Here is a 15481-nt window from a genome sequence, read left to right as displayed (position 1 = left end):
AAAAGCCATGAGAATTTCCATTGATGAGTGCAAAGAAAGAACCGCTAGGATGCGTGGTAAGAAAGATGCCTTTATAAGAGCGTGTTCTTCTAGTTCCTATGAAAATAAAGATGAAGATATAAAAGTTATTGATGTGTCCCCTATTAAATCTTTGTTTTGCAATATGAATCTTGATAATGATGGTACTGAATATGATCCACCTTTACCTAGAAGGCGTTCCAAGAATTCGGAATTTGTTGATCTTGATGCTAAAATTGATAAAAGTGGGATTGAAGAAATTAAAACCCTAGATGTTGCTAAACCCACTATTATGGATTTAAAGGAATTTAACTATGAAAATTTCTCTTTGATTGATTGTATTTCCTTGTTGCAATCCATGTTAAATTCTCCTCATGCTTATAGTCAAAATAAAGCCTTTACCGAACATATCATTGATGCCTTGATGCAATCTTATGAAGAAAAACTTGAATTGGAAGTTTCTATGCCTAGAAAACTTTATGATGAGTGGGAACCAACTATTAAAATTAAAATTAAAGATCATGAATGCTATGCTTTATGTGATTTGGGTGCTAGTTTTTCCACGATTCCAAAGACTTTGTGTGATTTGTTAGGTTTCCGTGATTTTGATGATTGCTCTCTAAACTTGCACCTTGCGGATTCCACTATTAAGAAACCTATGGGAAGAATTAATGATGTTCTTATTGTTTCAAATAGGAATTATGTGCCCGTAGATTTTATTGTTCTTGACATAGATTGCAATCCTTCATGTCCTATTATTCTTGGTAGACCTTTCCTAAGAACGATTGGTGCAATTATTGATATGAAGGAAGGAAATATTAGATTCCAATTTCCATTAAGGAAAGGCATGGAACACTTTCCTAGAAAGAAAATTAAATTACTTTATGAATCTATTATGAGAGCCACTTATGGATTGCCTACCAAATATGACGATACCTAGATCTATTCTTGCTTGTTATGCCTAGCTAGGGGCGTTAAACGATAGCGCTTGTTGGGAGGCAACCCAATTTTATTTTTATTCCTTGATTTTTTATCCTGTTTATTAATAAATAATTTATCTAGCCTCTGTTTTTGTTGTGTTTTTTGTGTTTAATTAGTGTTTGTGCCAAGTAGAACCATTGGGAATACTTGGGGAAAGTCTTGTTACACTTGCTGTAAAAAAGCAGAAACTTTCGCGCTCATGAGAACTGCTGTCATTTTTAATTGGAAAATGCTATTTAGTTAATTATTTTGCAGATGATTAATAGATAAATTCCTCACGTCCAGCAATTTATTTTAGAATTTTTGGGGTTCCAGATCTTTCGCTAGATACAGATTACTACAGACTGTTTTGTTTTTGACAGATTCTGTTTTTCGTGTGTTGTTTGCTTATTTTGATGAATCTATGGCTAGTAAAATAGTTTATAAACCATAGAGAAGTTGGAATACAATAGGTATAACACCAATATAAATAAAGAATGATTTCATTACAGTACCTTGAAGTGGTCTTTTATTTTCTTTCGCTAACGGAGCTCACGAGATTTTCTACTTTAAGTTTTGTGTTGTGAAGTTTTCAAGTTTTGGGTAAAGATTTGATGGATTATGGAACAAGGAGTGGCAAGAGCCAAAGATTGGGGATTCCCATGGCACCTACAAGATAATCTAAGGACACCTAAAAGCCAAAGCTTGAGGATGCCCCGGAAGGCATCCCCTCTTTCGTCTACTTCTATCGGTAACTTTACTTGGAGCTATATTTTTATTAACCACATGATATGTGTTTTTCTTGGAGCATCTTGTATGATTTGAGTCTTTACTTTTTAGTTTACCACAATCATCCTTGCTGTAAACACCTTTTTAGAGAGCCATACATGATTTGGAATTTGTTAGAATACTCTATGTGCTTTGCTTATATCTTTTGAGTTATGTAGTTTTGCTCTAGTACTCGCTCGAGTTCTTGGGAGAACTCCAGGCAAAGGGTGCGTCTTTGGGCACGCAAAACCTTCCTCTGCTTGTGGGAGGGGATTTCAACTTAATCCGTTCGGGAGCGGATAAAAACAATGGTATTATTAATTGGACAAGGGTGTCCATGTTTAATAGTGCAATTGCAGCTATGGCCCTTAGGGAAGTGGCTCGCGTGGGGGCACGCTATACCTGGACCAACAAACAACTTACACCGGTGCGGTCGGTTTTGGACAGGGTTTTTATGTCCCCGGAGTGGGAGGCGCTGTTTCCTCTTTGCTCCTTGCACGCCGAAACGAGGATAGGGTCGGACCACGTCCCCCTCATTCTCTCCTCGGGGGAGGAAATGCTAAAACGCAGTCCTCGTTTCTTCTTTGAAACCGCGTGGTTAGAGTCTCCGGACTTTGAGCAAATCTTCCTATCGAATTGGGAGAATTGCGTCGCCCGGATCGGGCGCGTACGCGGGCCGATGGAGTTCTAGATTGTTGCAGGCGCGGGCCTGCGTGCGGCCCTTAAAGGGTGGGGGGCTAACCAGGGGCGCGACGATAAGTTGCTTCGCTCGCGTTTGACTGCTGACCTTGCTCAGATGGACGCTGTGGCGGACGTGCAGACCTTCTCGGAGCAAGAATGGGCTCAGCGCTACGCGCTTGAGGCCCAGGTTGAGTCCCTCCTCCGGGCTGAGGAGGAGTACTGGCGTAGACGTGGAGGAATCAAGTGGACGCGCAAGGGTGATGCGAATACCAAGTATTTTCACGCATATGCAAATGGCCGTCGTCGCAAATGTGCAATCCTGCGCTTGCAATCTGAGCAGGGGCTCATTTTGCGGCAACAGGATATCGTACGGCACATTTACGATTTTTACATCCATCTCATGGGTTCCAGGGAGGAATCCCGTGCCCGGCTTAGGGCGGACGTGTGGGACCCTGCGCTGCGGGTCACGGATGCGGAAAATGAGGGCCTGGGTCTGGCCTTCACCCCGGAAGAGATTGACAAGGCGACGCTGGGCATGAAATCGGACACCGCTCCCGAACCGGATGGGTGGCCGGTGGCGATGTTCAAACGGTTCTGGCAAGTGCTCAAAGGGCCTATTTTTGACGTTTGCAATGGTTTTATGCAGGGAATGGTAGATATCTCTCGCCTAAACTTTGGGGTTCTCTCTCTGATCCCCAAAGTTCCGGGCGTGGATCATATTAGGATCTTTCGTCCTATTACGTTGATTAATGTTCTGTTTAAAATTTGTGCGAAAGCTTGCTCGACCCGCCTGACTTCGGTAGCTCACCGTATTATTAGTAGGAACCAAGCGGCCTTTATTCGGGGGCGCAACATCTTGGAAGGGGCGCTGGCCTTAAATGAGATTGTGCACTCCCTTAAACGTGCTCGTCAGCCCGCGATCCTACTGAAACTGGACTTCGAAAAGGCTTACGACCGCGTGAACTGGGAGTTTCTCCGACAGGTTCTCCTGGACCGGGGATTCTCGTCGGTTTGGGTTCACCGTATGATGCAATTGGTCTCGGGAGGCCAAACGGCGATTGCGGTGAAGGGAGAAGTAGGGAACTTCTTTCGCAACAAGCGTGGGCTGCGGCAAGGGGACCTAGCCTCGCCATTGCTGTTTAATTTTGTGGCCGACGCCTTGGGCACCATGCTAGACAAAGCCCGTATGGCTGACCACATCAGGGGAGTGGTGGGCAACCTGATCCCGGGGGGTGTCTCTCACCTGCAATACGCGGACGACACACTCCTCCTTTTCGAGCCCGACACTCACAGTATTGCAACGGTCAAAGCCATTCTGCTGTGTTTCGAACTCATGTCGGGGCTAAAAATCAACTTTCACAAATGTGAAGTAATGTCCATAGGGATGGACATGGCTGAGAGCCAGCGGGTTGCCAACTTGCTCGATTGCAAACTTGGCCAATTTCCGTTCACATACCTCGGCCTCCCGATTGCGGCGAAGAAGTGTTCGATCGCTGATTGGGAACCTCTCACCTCCAAGGTAGCGGATAGGGTGTGTCCGTGGAGAGGGAGATTTATGTCTTCAGGGGCTAGACTTATCTTAACCAACTCCAGCCTCTCATCCTTACCTATGTTTGCCATGGGTTTGTTCATGCTGGCGGACGGGGTACACATTAAGTTGGATACCCCGCGGTCCCGCTTCTTTTGGGAAGGAGCGGGTCCTAAACGGAAATACCATATGGTTAAATGGCAGGCCGTTTGCAGACCTAAAGCCCAGGGGGGCCTTGGGATCATCAACTCCAAGCTGATGAACATTGCACTCATGTGCAAATGGATCTGGAAGATGTCTCAGGGTGAGACTGGCCTCTGGATCGACCTTCTCCGTGCGAAATACTTCCCGAATGGGAGTTTCTTTGAGGCGGCCCCTTGTGGGTCCCCCTTCTGGAACTCCATTCAAGCCCTTAAACCCTTCTTCGCCAGGCGTGCGAAGTTCGGGGTTAACAACGGACGCTCCATGTGGTTTTGGCTTGACCTTTGGATTGGCCAACAACCCCTTTGGTCCGAATTTCGCCAACTCTACTCCATTGCTGTTGAGCCCAACCAATTGGTTGCTTCGGCCCTTAGCTCATCTCCACCCTACATCAATTTTTGGAGAGAATTAACGGGGCCGGAGATGGCAGAGTGGGATCGCCTTCGGGCGCTGATTGCGGATGTTCCCCTGTCTGACTCCGCGGACACGGTCTCTTGGAGGCTTTCTTGCTCTGGCAAATTTTCTGTCAAGTCCTTATACAGAGAGCTTACCCGGGTCCAGGTTCCTTCGGCTGCCATGGGGCTATGGAAGGCTAAAATCCCTGTAAAGATCAAAGTCTTTTTATGGCAACTTTGCCAAGACCGCCTTCCTACCTCGATCAACCTTGCCAAGCGCAATGGCCCCGCCTCTGGCCCTTGCGCTTTGTGTGGGGTGCCGGAAGATGCGGATCACGCCTTCTTCCGGTGCCCCCTGTCGCGTTTCCCTTGGAGTGCGGTTCGCGACGCCGCGGGGGTGGATTGGGACCCCCGCTCCCGTGCCGCGCTGGTGTCTTCCTTGTCTTCGCTTCATGGCTCGTCGCGACGGGTCATGTGGACGTGTGCGGCGGCCATGTTATGGGCTATCTGGCATATTCGTAACAAGCTTACCATTGAGGGTGTTTTTCCCTCGCACCCTGCTGACGTTATCTTCAAATGCATCGTGTTCTTGCAGCAATGGACACCGCTGGGAAGGCAACAGGACTCTGATCTTCACCGTCATGCGATTAACCGCCTCCGCTCTGTCTACGCCGAGTCCCGCACCCCGTCGTCCGCGTCGTCTGCTGGCTCATAGGGATGGGCAGCCCCTTTTGGTTCTACTTTCAGCCGAGCCTGCGTGCTCGTTTCGCTAGGCCGGTCGTGCCCTGTATCGTACTTATTTCCGTCTCCGGTTTAGTTTGCTCTCCTGGACTTTTTTCGCTTTTGGTCTGTTGCAAAGTGTGGGTTATGTGGTTGTGCTACGCTGCCTATGTTGAGGGATTTATTAATTTAAAGCCGGATGCCCCTGGCTTCTTTGTTCTAAAAAAAGTTTTGCTCTAGTACTTCACTTATATCTTTTAGAGCACGGTGGTGGATTTGTTTTATAGAAACTATTGATCTCTCATGCTTCACTTAGATTATTTTGAGAGTCTTAAATAGCATGGTAATTTGCTTAAAATCCTAATATGCTTGGTAAAAAAGATTAATAATAATACGTTCTTCTGAGTGTGTTGAATACTATGAGAAGTTTGATGCTTGATAATTGTTTTGAGATATGAAGATGGTGATATTAAAGTCGTGCTAGTTGAGTAGTTGTGAATTTGAGAAATACTTGTGTTAAAGTTTGTGATTCCCGTAGCATGCACGTATGGTGAACTTTTATGTGATGAAGTCGGAGCATGATTTATTTTTTTTGATTGTCTTCCTTATGAGTGGCGGTCGGGGACGAGCGATGGTCTTTTCCTACCAATCTATCCCAGCATGCACGTAATACTTTGCTTTGATAACTCGTAGATTTTTGCAATAAGTATATGAGTTCTTTATGACTAATGTTGAGTCCATGGATTATACACAATCTCACCCTTCGACCTTTGCTAGCCTCTCTAATACCGCACACCTTTCACCGGTATCATACACCCACCATATACCTTCCTCAAAACAGCCACCGTACCTACCTATTATGGCATTTCCATAGCCATTCCGAGATATATTGCCATGCAACTTTCCACTGTTCCGTTCATTATGACACACTCCATCATTGTCATATTGCTTAGCATGATCATGTAGTTGACATTGTATTTGTGGCAAATCCACCATTCATAATTCTTTCATACGTGTCACTCTTGATTCATTGCATATCCCCGTACACCGCCGGAGGCATTCATATAGAGTCATATTTTGTTCTAAGTATCGAGTTGTAATTGTTGAGTTGTAAGAAAAATAAAAGTGTGATCATCATTATTAGAGCATTGTCCCAGTGAGTAAAGGATGATGGAGACTATGATTCCCCCACAGGTCGGGATGAGACTACGGACGAAAAAAGAGAGAAAGAAAAGAGGCCATAAAAAAGAGAAAAGGCCCAAATAAAAAAAAGAGAGAAAAAGAGAGAAGGGACAATGTTACTATCCTTTTACCACACTTGTGCTTCAAAGTAGCACCATGATATTCATAGTAGAGAGTGTCTCATGTTATCACTTTCATATACTAGTGGGAATTTTTCATTATAGAACTTGGCTTATATATTCCAATGATGGGCTTCCTAAAAATGCCCTAGGTCTTCATGAGCAAGCAAGTTGGATGCACACCCACTTAGTTTATTTTTGAGCTTTCATATACTTATAGCTCTAGTGCATTCGTTGCATGGCAATCCCTACTCACTCACATTGATATCTATTGATGGGCATCTCCATAGCCCGTTGATACGCCTAGTTGATGTGAGACTATCTTCTCCCTTTTTGTCTTCTCCACAACCACCATTCTATTCCACCTATAGTGCTATGTCCATGGCTCACGCTCATGTATTGCGTGAAAATTGAAAAAGTTTTGAGAATGTCAAAAGTATGAAACAATTGCTTGGCTTGTCATCGGGGTTGTGCATGATTGAAATATTTTGTGTGGTGAAGATGGAGCATAGCCAGACTATATGATTTTGTAGGGATAACTTTCTTTGGTCATGTTATTTTGAGAAGACATAATTTCTTTGTTAGTATGCTTGAAGTATTATTATTTTTATGTCAATATTAAACTTTTGTCTTGAATCTCTCGAATCTGAATATTCATACCACAATTAAGAATAATTACATTAAAATTATGCCAAGTCGCACTCCGCATAAAAAATTCCGTCTTTGTCATTTACCTACTCGAGGACGAGCAGGAATTAATCTTGGGGATGCTTGATACGTCTCCAACGTATCTATAATTTTTGATTGCTCCATGCTACATTATCTACTGTTTTGGACATTATTGGGCTTTATTACCCACTTTTATATTATTTTTGGGACTAACCTATTGACGGGAGGCCCAGCCCAGAATTGCTGTTTTTTGCCTGTTTTAGGGTTTCGAAGAAAAGGAATATCAAACGGAGTCCAAACGGAATGAAACCTTCGGGAACGTGATTTTCCCAACAAACAAGACCCGGGAGACTTGGACCCTACGTCAAGAGACAAAAGAGGAGGCCCCGAGGTAGGGGGGGCGCGCCCACCCCCACCAGGGGCACCCTCCACCCTCGTGGGCCCCCTGTCGCTCCACCGACGTACTCCTTCCTCCTATATATACCTACGTACCCCAAACGATCAGATACAGAGCCAAAAACCTAATTCCACCGCCGCAACTTTCTGTATCCACGAGATCCCATCTTGGGGCCTGTTCCGAAGCTCCACCGAAGGGGGCATCGATCACGGAGGGCTTCTACATCAACACCATAGCCTCTCCGATGAAGTCTGAGTAGTTTACCTCAGACCTACAGGTCCATAGTTAGTAGCTAGATGGCTTCTTCTCTCTTTTTGGATCTCAATACAATGTTCTCCCCCTCTCTTGTGGAGAACTATTCGATGTAATCTTCTTTTTGCGGTGTGTTTGTTGAGACCGATGAATTGTGGGTTTATGATCAAGTATATCTATGAACAATATTTGAATCTTCTCAGAATTCTTTTATGTATGATTGGTTATCTTTGCAAGTCTCTTTGTATTATCAGTTTGGTTTGGCCTACAAGATTGATCTTTCTTGCAATGGGAGAAGTGCTTAGCTTTGGGTTCAATCTTGCGGTGTCCTTTCCCAGTGACAGTAGGGGCAGCAAGGCACGTATTGTATTGTTGCCATCGAGGATAACAAGATGGGGGTTTCATCATATTGCATGAGTCTATCCCTCTACATCATTTCATCTTCCTTAAGGCGTTACTCTGTTTTTAACTTAATACTCTAGATGCATGCTGGATAGCGGTCGATGAGTGGACTAATAGTAGTAGATGCTGGCAGGAGTCGGTCTACTTGTCTCGGACGTGATGCCTATACACATGATCATACCTAGATATTCTCATAACTTGTCACAGCCCTAGAATTGATTGCAATTAGTTCATAAGCATTCATGTCATCATGTTTAAATTTTTATAAAGCTGAAATGGGGATCGATCAAACCCTAGCACCAGAAAGAATTCAAATAGGTTCAAATAAAATCTTTTTCAAAGAACCCGAAATGTCATTGAAAATGTTCATGATTTATGATAAAGGTGAAAACCTCTGCCAAAAATGATGAGCATATTTCATGGACATTTATGGATTTTTTGGTTAATTCATATTGTATTTGAATTGGAGCATTTAATGCCTATAAATATTTTAAATCCTTCAATACTTATGAAAACAATTGGGGGCTTTTGGAAATAATTCAAATAGTGCCCACAATTTTTGTCAGGATTTTACAAAATGAGTTAGTATTTTTACTAATTCAAAACAGATCAAAATAAATAGAAAACAGAAACAGAATTGGAAAGAGAGAGAGAGAAGGACTCACCTGGGCCACTTACCTGGCAGCCCACCTGGCCAGGCCACCTGGCGGCCCAGTTGGCTGGCCCAGCCCAGCCAGCGCTGCCTGCTTCTTCCACCTTCTGCTAGAAGGAGAAGCAGGTGCGTGGCGAGCGCGCAGCCGAATGCGGCCACCTCCTGCTTGCCACCTTCTGCCTCCCCCTCACGCCACGGAGACGCCCGACGCCTCCCCTCACCTTCCCCTCGCTCTCCGGCTCTCCCGCCCTCTCCTCTACTTCCTCACTCGCGCCTGAGCAGAGCCCGTCGCCGCCGTCCACCATTTGTGCGGCCACCAGCCTCCACACGCCCCTCCGACGTGCTATGAGCTCCGCGCCGTCGTCCTCATCACCCCCACCGAGCCAATCAATCCGGGAAGCACCGCAGCGACGCTATCGTCATCATCTACACCGACGGGCGCCCGAGATCGCCGTCGTCAATCCGCCGCCTTCGACGCTTCCCCGAGCACGCTGGGCTTCTCTGCGAGTCCTCCGTGAGCTCCTCTGTTTCTCCCCCTAGTTCCCGTGCTCGTTCGGCCGCCGAAGCCGCCGTTTCCGATGAGCTCTGGCGCCCCCGCACCCAGCCGCCTGCTTCCGTGGATGCGCGCGGGCACGGGCTACCTCCTGGTGCCTTTCTCCACCGTTCTCGTGGCCTCCCGGTGTGTTTCCGCCGTGGCCAGAGGTCACCGGCGACTAACTCCGGCGGTTTGACGTGTCCGGCTTAATTAGCCACTAACCACCTTGTTTAGTTTAACACTAGACACTGACAGTGGGACCCGCTTTGTTAGTTTTCTGGATAACAAAAATAATTAGATTACTTAATTAATCCAGCGGGACCCATGCGTCAGAATTGACCTGCTGACATGGCCGTTGACCAGGCCCACATGTCAGCGACTCTAACCGGTCCTGTGTCACTGACCAGTGGGCTCCACTGGTCAGGTTTGACCTGGGCTGACGCTGTTGACTAGCTGATGTCAGCATGACACATTGATGACGCAGTAATCATTTTCCTGGATTATTTCTAATTCTAAATGATTTGGAAATTCTAGAAAATATCCAAAACTTTGAAAAATCATAGAAAATAATCTATAACTCCAAATGAAAAGTTTTATATATGAAAAATTATCAGAAAAATCCAAGGAATCTATTTATGGCATTTTCATGCATGTTTGAGCAACTTAACCTCACTGCTTAGTCCAAAACATGATAATGCACTATTTGAATTCATAGTTTGAATTTGAATTTGAACCTTGAGTTCAAATCAACCCAAAACCTTTCTGTTACTAGTTGCATTAGCTCAAATCACAACATATTGTCATGCCATGATCATGCATCATATTGTGCATTGCATTGATTGTGCTCTTCCTTGTTTGCCGGTAATTGTCCCCTCTCGGTAGACGCTGCTCCGATGCTGTGATCATTGACACTGATGAAGACTCAATGTTATCTTCAGAAATGCCAGGCAAGCAAAACCCCCCTTGTTCATTCCGATATGATCCCACTCTCTCGCTCCTGCTCTCTTTTACCGCATTAGGACAATAGCGATTCAACTGTTACATGCTGCGGTAGCTGAACCCTTTCCTCTGCATGACCTGTCATTGCCATAGTAAATAGATGAAGCCCACTAGCATGAGTAGGAGTTGTTTGAGCCCTGATGTGCCTACTCATTCATGCTTGTTGTCATGCCTACTACTGCTTAGAGTTGAGTCGGGTCTGATTCATCAGGAATGAATTGGAATGTGGTGAACATGTCCTACTGTTGAGAGCTAAGTGTGTGAACACGATTTGGTGATGGTAGCGGTGAGAGGCCATGTAGGAGTACATGGTGGGTTGTCTCATTGAAACCGTCCTCAGGAACTGAGTTCTGTGTTTGTGATCCATGAACAGTTACTACCACACATTGGGCTCCAGGCGCTCCAAGCTCTCTCGACTTATTAATCAACTTGATCTCTGTCCAGGAATTGCAACTAGTTTCTGGTGTTTGTAGGTAGTGTTAGTAGTCTACCAAGTGGCACCCGGTACAGGTGGTCTTGGGACATACTAGGCACAGTGGCCCGGTGTACCAAGTGGCACCCGGATGGTGGGCTTGGGAACCCTGTACACATCGTTTGGGGCCGTGAGCGACACCCCGGCCGGATCTCCTTGCGGATGGAACCCAAATAGGCGATAAACCTGGACTAGAGACTTGTGTGGTTAGTCAGGTCGTGGCCGACTCCCTCGCCCGGTTTCCGCTTGAAGGTTGCCGAGGTACATGACGTGTACAGGGCGATAAGTGGCGAGAGCGTGTGTGAAGAAGTACACCCCTGCAGGGTTATCATTATCTATTCGAATAGCCGGATTCCTCGGATATGGAAACTTGGACCCCTTGCATAGTTCATAGACAAGCGAAAGTGGATACTCTAAACTGCGCAAGATAAGTGTGAGTGCTATGGATGGCGTTCTTGCAGGGAGACGGGAGCGGATCCATAGTGGTGTATTGGTATGGTGAATTTGTGGACTCGTGTGCGCCACCTCAAAGAGTTGCTTGTAGTCGTAGTTCAGGATAGCCACCGAGTCAAAGCTGGCCTGCTGCAGTTAAACTCCACCACCCCCTTTGTTGATACCGATGCATATGTAGTTAGTTCTGATGTAAGTCTTGCTGGGTACATTTGTACTCACGTTTGCTTAATTTATGTTTTGCAGAGATACTTCAGTCCCGCTAGTAGTTCCGCTTGGACTTCGACATTTAGCTCGTTACCTCAGCTACGATCTTGTACCTTGGGAGGGTCTTGTAGATAGTCAGGCTTCTCAGCCTTTTTCATTTGTAGATGTCTGTACTCAGACATGTTAAGCTTCCGCATGTGCTTTGACATGTATGCTCTGAATGTTGGGTCGTGAGACCCATGTTTGTAATATCTCGCTCCTCGGAGCCTAATGAATTAATACTTGAGTCATAGAGTTATGTTGTGATGCCATGTTTTATTTACACATATCGAGCATATTGTGTGTATGATTGAAATGCTTGGTATGTGTGGGATCTGACAACCTAGTTGTTTATCCTTGGTAGCCTCTCTTATGGGGAAATGTAGTCTTGTGCTTCCATGAGCCATAGTAGTCCGCTACAGCCCGGTTCACCGGAGTCCTGCTAGCCCAGCACTATTGCTCCGGAACACTTGACTGGCCGGCATGTGATTCACTTCGTTCCTGTGTCTGTCCCTTCGGGGAAATGTCACGCGGTGACATCCAGAGTCCTGCCTAGCCTGCTACATCCCGGGTTCCCGGAGTCCTGTTAGCCCAGTGCTACAGCCCGGATTCACACGCTGCTGACCGACATGCTCGATGTTGATTCATGTATGCCTGTCCCCGTATGTTAGTGCCACCTTGGGTTCATGACTAGTCATGTCGGCCCGGGTTCTCTGTCATATGGATGCTAGTGACACTATCATATACGTGAGCCAAAAGGCGCAAACGGTCCCGGGCCATGGTAAGGCGACACCCGTGGGAATACCGTGCGTGAGGACGCAAAGTGATATGAGGTGTCACAGGCTAGATCGGTGTGACTTAGAATCGGGGTCCTGACAGCTTTGGTATCAGAGCCTGACTGCCTGTAGGATTACCAAGCCATACTGGTCGAAGTTGAGTCTAGGAATGCTTTAGTCATATAAGGGAATTGATTGTGGAAGGGAACGTAAGGCTCTTTTTACTCCTTATACCTCATGCCCTCTGATTTGAGTCATCCTATTCCTTTCTACGGGGATTAAGAACTAGGCCTTCTCATCTATCTATCAGGATGACGAGTTACTATGCTAGAGACTTATATGATTGATGGATTTAAGCCTCAGTTCAGTTCCTACTACTTCCATATGTTCATAATTGGTCTCAGAACCTTGATATTGTGATGTTGAGTGGTTATGCCACCATTTTTGTAGGATGTCTCAAATCATTTTGAGCATTTACAACCGTTATGCTGTCCGAGTCATCTCAGGTTTCTAAACAATCTGATGCATTTGCAAATCCCTTCTTTCCGTTCCCGATGTCCCTTTGGGCCAGTTCAACCACACTAATCCGTGAGTTGAGGTACTCTATTGCCTCGACATATATGTTGGAGCTATTATTATGACCCTAGGTGTCTTAGGGAGTCACCTAGTAATTTAGCCATGTTTTGTGTTCCCGGTGTGATGAATCTGGCCATCATTTCCAAAAGCATCCCGTGATGCTACTTAGTAGTAGGTATTCTATTCCTGGGTACTTGAACCCGAGATTCACTCTACTTGCTTCATGTTGGTAGTGTTTGTTAGTTCGTTTAGGATATTACTAACCTTTGTGATAGTCCCCAAGGTCTGTGGTATATCGTTCTTCCAATACCATGAACCATTATGGCAAAAGTTCTTTGAACCAAAAGATCACAACCAGAGTGCTCTTGATGAGTTCTCCACTCTGCATTGTGAATCTGCTAGTCCTACATTTCTGCATGGATTATCTGGAAGAAATATGTTGAACTTGTTTGACATACTAAATCTATGCATCCACAACTCGGAAAGATATATGCCCCTTTGAGTTGTCTCCCTTTAGTTGTATTCTGACCCCCGTCTATCAATTGATAGTCAGGAGTAGTTGTGCATTCGTGCTCATTGATGCCTTATTATTCTTGTGGTCCGTCAAGCCATTCTATTCCAGAATGACAAGGAGAAACAAACTCCAGAACCTCATCCATATCCAGGATTGGGTCAAAGTAGTTGTATTCCACAGATCAAGATGCCAATCCAGTTTTTGTTCTGTTCTACCTTGGAGTATTACCATCTTTATATCAAGAATATCATGGGAATTGCACACCATCCTATGAACTCTTGATACAGTGGTACTTATCACCATCATTTTTCATTCCTCGGTCCCCGTGTTGTTGCAACCGGAATGACGACAAGTGAACTATGATGTGTGAAATCAATACTACTAGCAACTCCGTTCCTTGGTAGCTAATGGACAATAATTTCGTTCTTAGCGTGTTGGTTATTGAATCATCATTCTAAGATTGATCGTGCTACCTAGTCCATTTTTTCCCTGCTCCACTCCTCGATCAATGAGATAGGATTGTGTCAATCCATCACTCTCTTGGTCACATCGTCTTGCCCTGAAAAGCAAGATTGTTCTCGAGCTTAGTAACATATCGGTGGTTCATGATTTTCCGAATATCTTCTCAGAAGTGTTACCAGGTTGTCACCTGACCGCTATGTTGAGTTCGTGATCAAGTTGGTTTTCCTCTAAACCACCCCTTCTCCAAGAATCTGTGTTGGATACCCCTGAACTAGTTGGTTAAGCTAAACAATAACTTGGAGAGTTGGAATATAGAAACCTTTGCCGAATTTGGTTCTTTCTGAAGGGATATCTTTGTGTTTGTGTGTGTGTGTTGAAGAAAGATGATATCTTCACCAATTGGTCCTCGTGATCAGTTGTTGGATCTATTGTCTTCTCAAAACTTTGACTTGAGTATGGGCTATCGTCAAGTCAAATCAGAACCAACGATGTTCGTAATGCTGTCTTACTCGTGGTTGATCCCTCGAGCATACACCATTACATTTTTTGGTCTGACCAATGCTAACACCGTGTTCACTAAATTGTGGAATTCCATCTATATGGAAGCCTTGATCACTTGTTGTTGAGCCCATCAGCAGCATTTTATCTTCTCCATGATTCATGTTGAACATTAAGCTAGTGTTGGAAACTTGTAAACAATGCCTTCGAGTCCTGTCCCTCAGGTATATGTTTGGGTGAGAGAAGTAACTTCCTCTAATTCATGTGTATCTGATGTAAGTTGCCGCCGTTAATTCGAGAAAGTTTGTTTTTGCTTCCTTTGGAATCATCCCAAGTCAGCCATGCACATGCAAAGTATTATGTGGTCTGTTAGACTGATCATCTTCATTCCATATGAATTTCGTAGCACACCAAGCCACTGATTGATTTGTTCAAGAAAAAGTTGTTGTTGTGCTATCCTAGGTCATGCACAAGATTTCGATATCTTCAATGATGGTTCCCCACCAGAACTCGGTAGTGTTTTATTATAAGACTACTATGTGGTCATACTTGTCTGGGACAATGTGTTCACATGTTGTAGCAGAACCAGCTCATGTTTTGGAGCTTGCTATCGTAGTTCATTCCCCGAGAATCTCGCAACGTCGTCTCGTCGATTTGTGTTGCAAACTTTCATTTTCCATTCTAGACCCGATGAGTCTGGAATATCCTGACACCAACCAGATCTGAATCTCAGGCAGATATGATGGTTGGAGCATTTTCCAAGAACTATAATATTGATCTCTCGATAACCGGTAAAGTGGATGTCGTGGCCAACACATCCATCCGGAAGACCTATTATTGTAGTATCTCGATTGAAGAAAGTTGGCCACCTCCCCATGAGGATTTCGTAGGATTTACCTCCGTAGTTAATCCTTACGGATTCTTGTGCTTCCGAAGTCCGACCTTTTACTTGATGTTCTATATATCAAACCATATCTATGAATGGGATACACTAGCACATCAAGGAGAA

Source organism: Triticum urartu, chromosome 2A, assembly GCF_056163025.1.
Source record: "Triticum urartu cultivar PI428250 chromosome 2A, HENAU_Tu73, whole genome shotgun sequence".
NCBI lineage: Eukaryota > Viridiplantae > Streptophyta > Magnoliopsida > Poales > Poaceae > Triticum > Triticum urartu.
The sequence above is the reverse complement of the archived record's forward strand: the minus strand, read 5'-3'. Positions refer to the sequence as shown.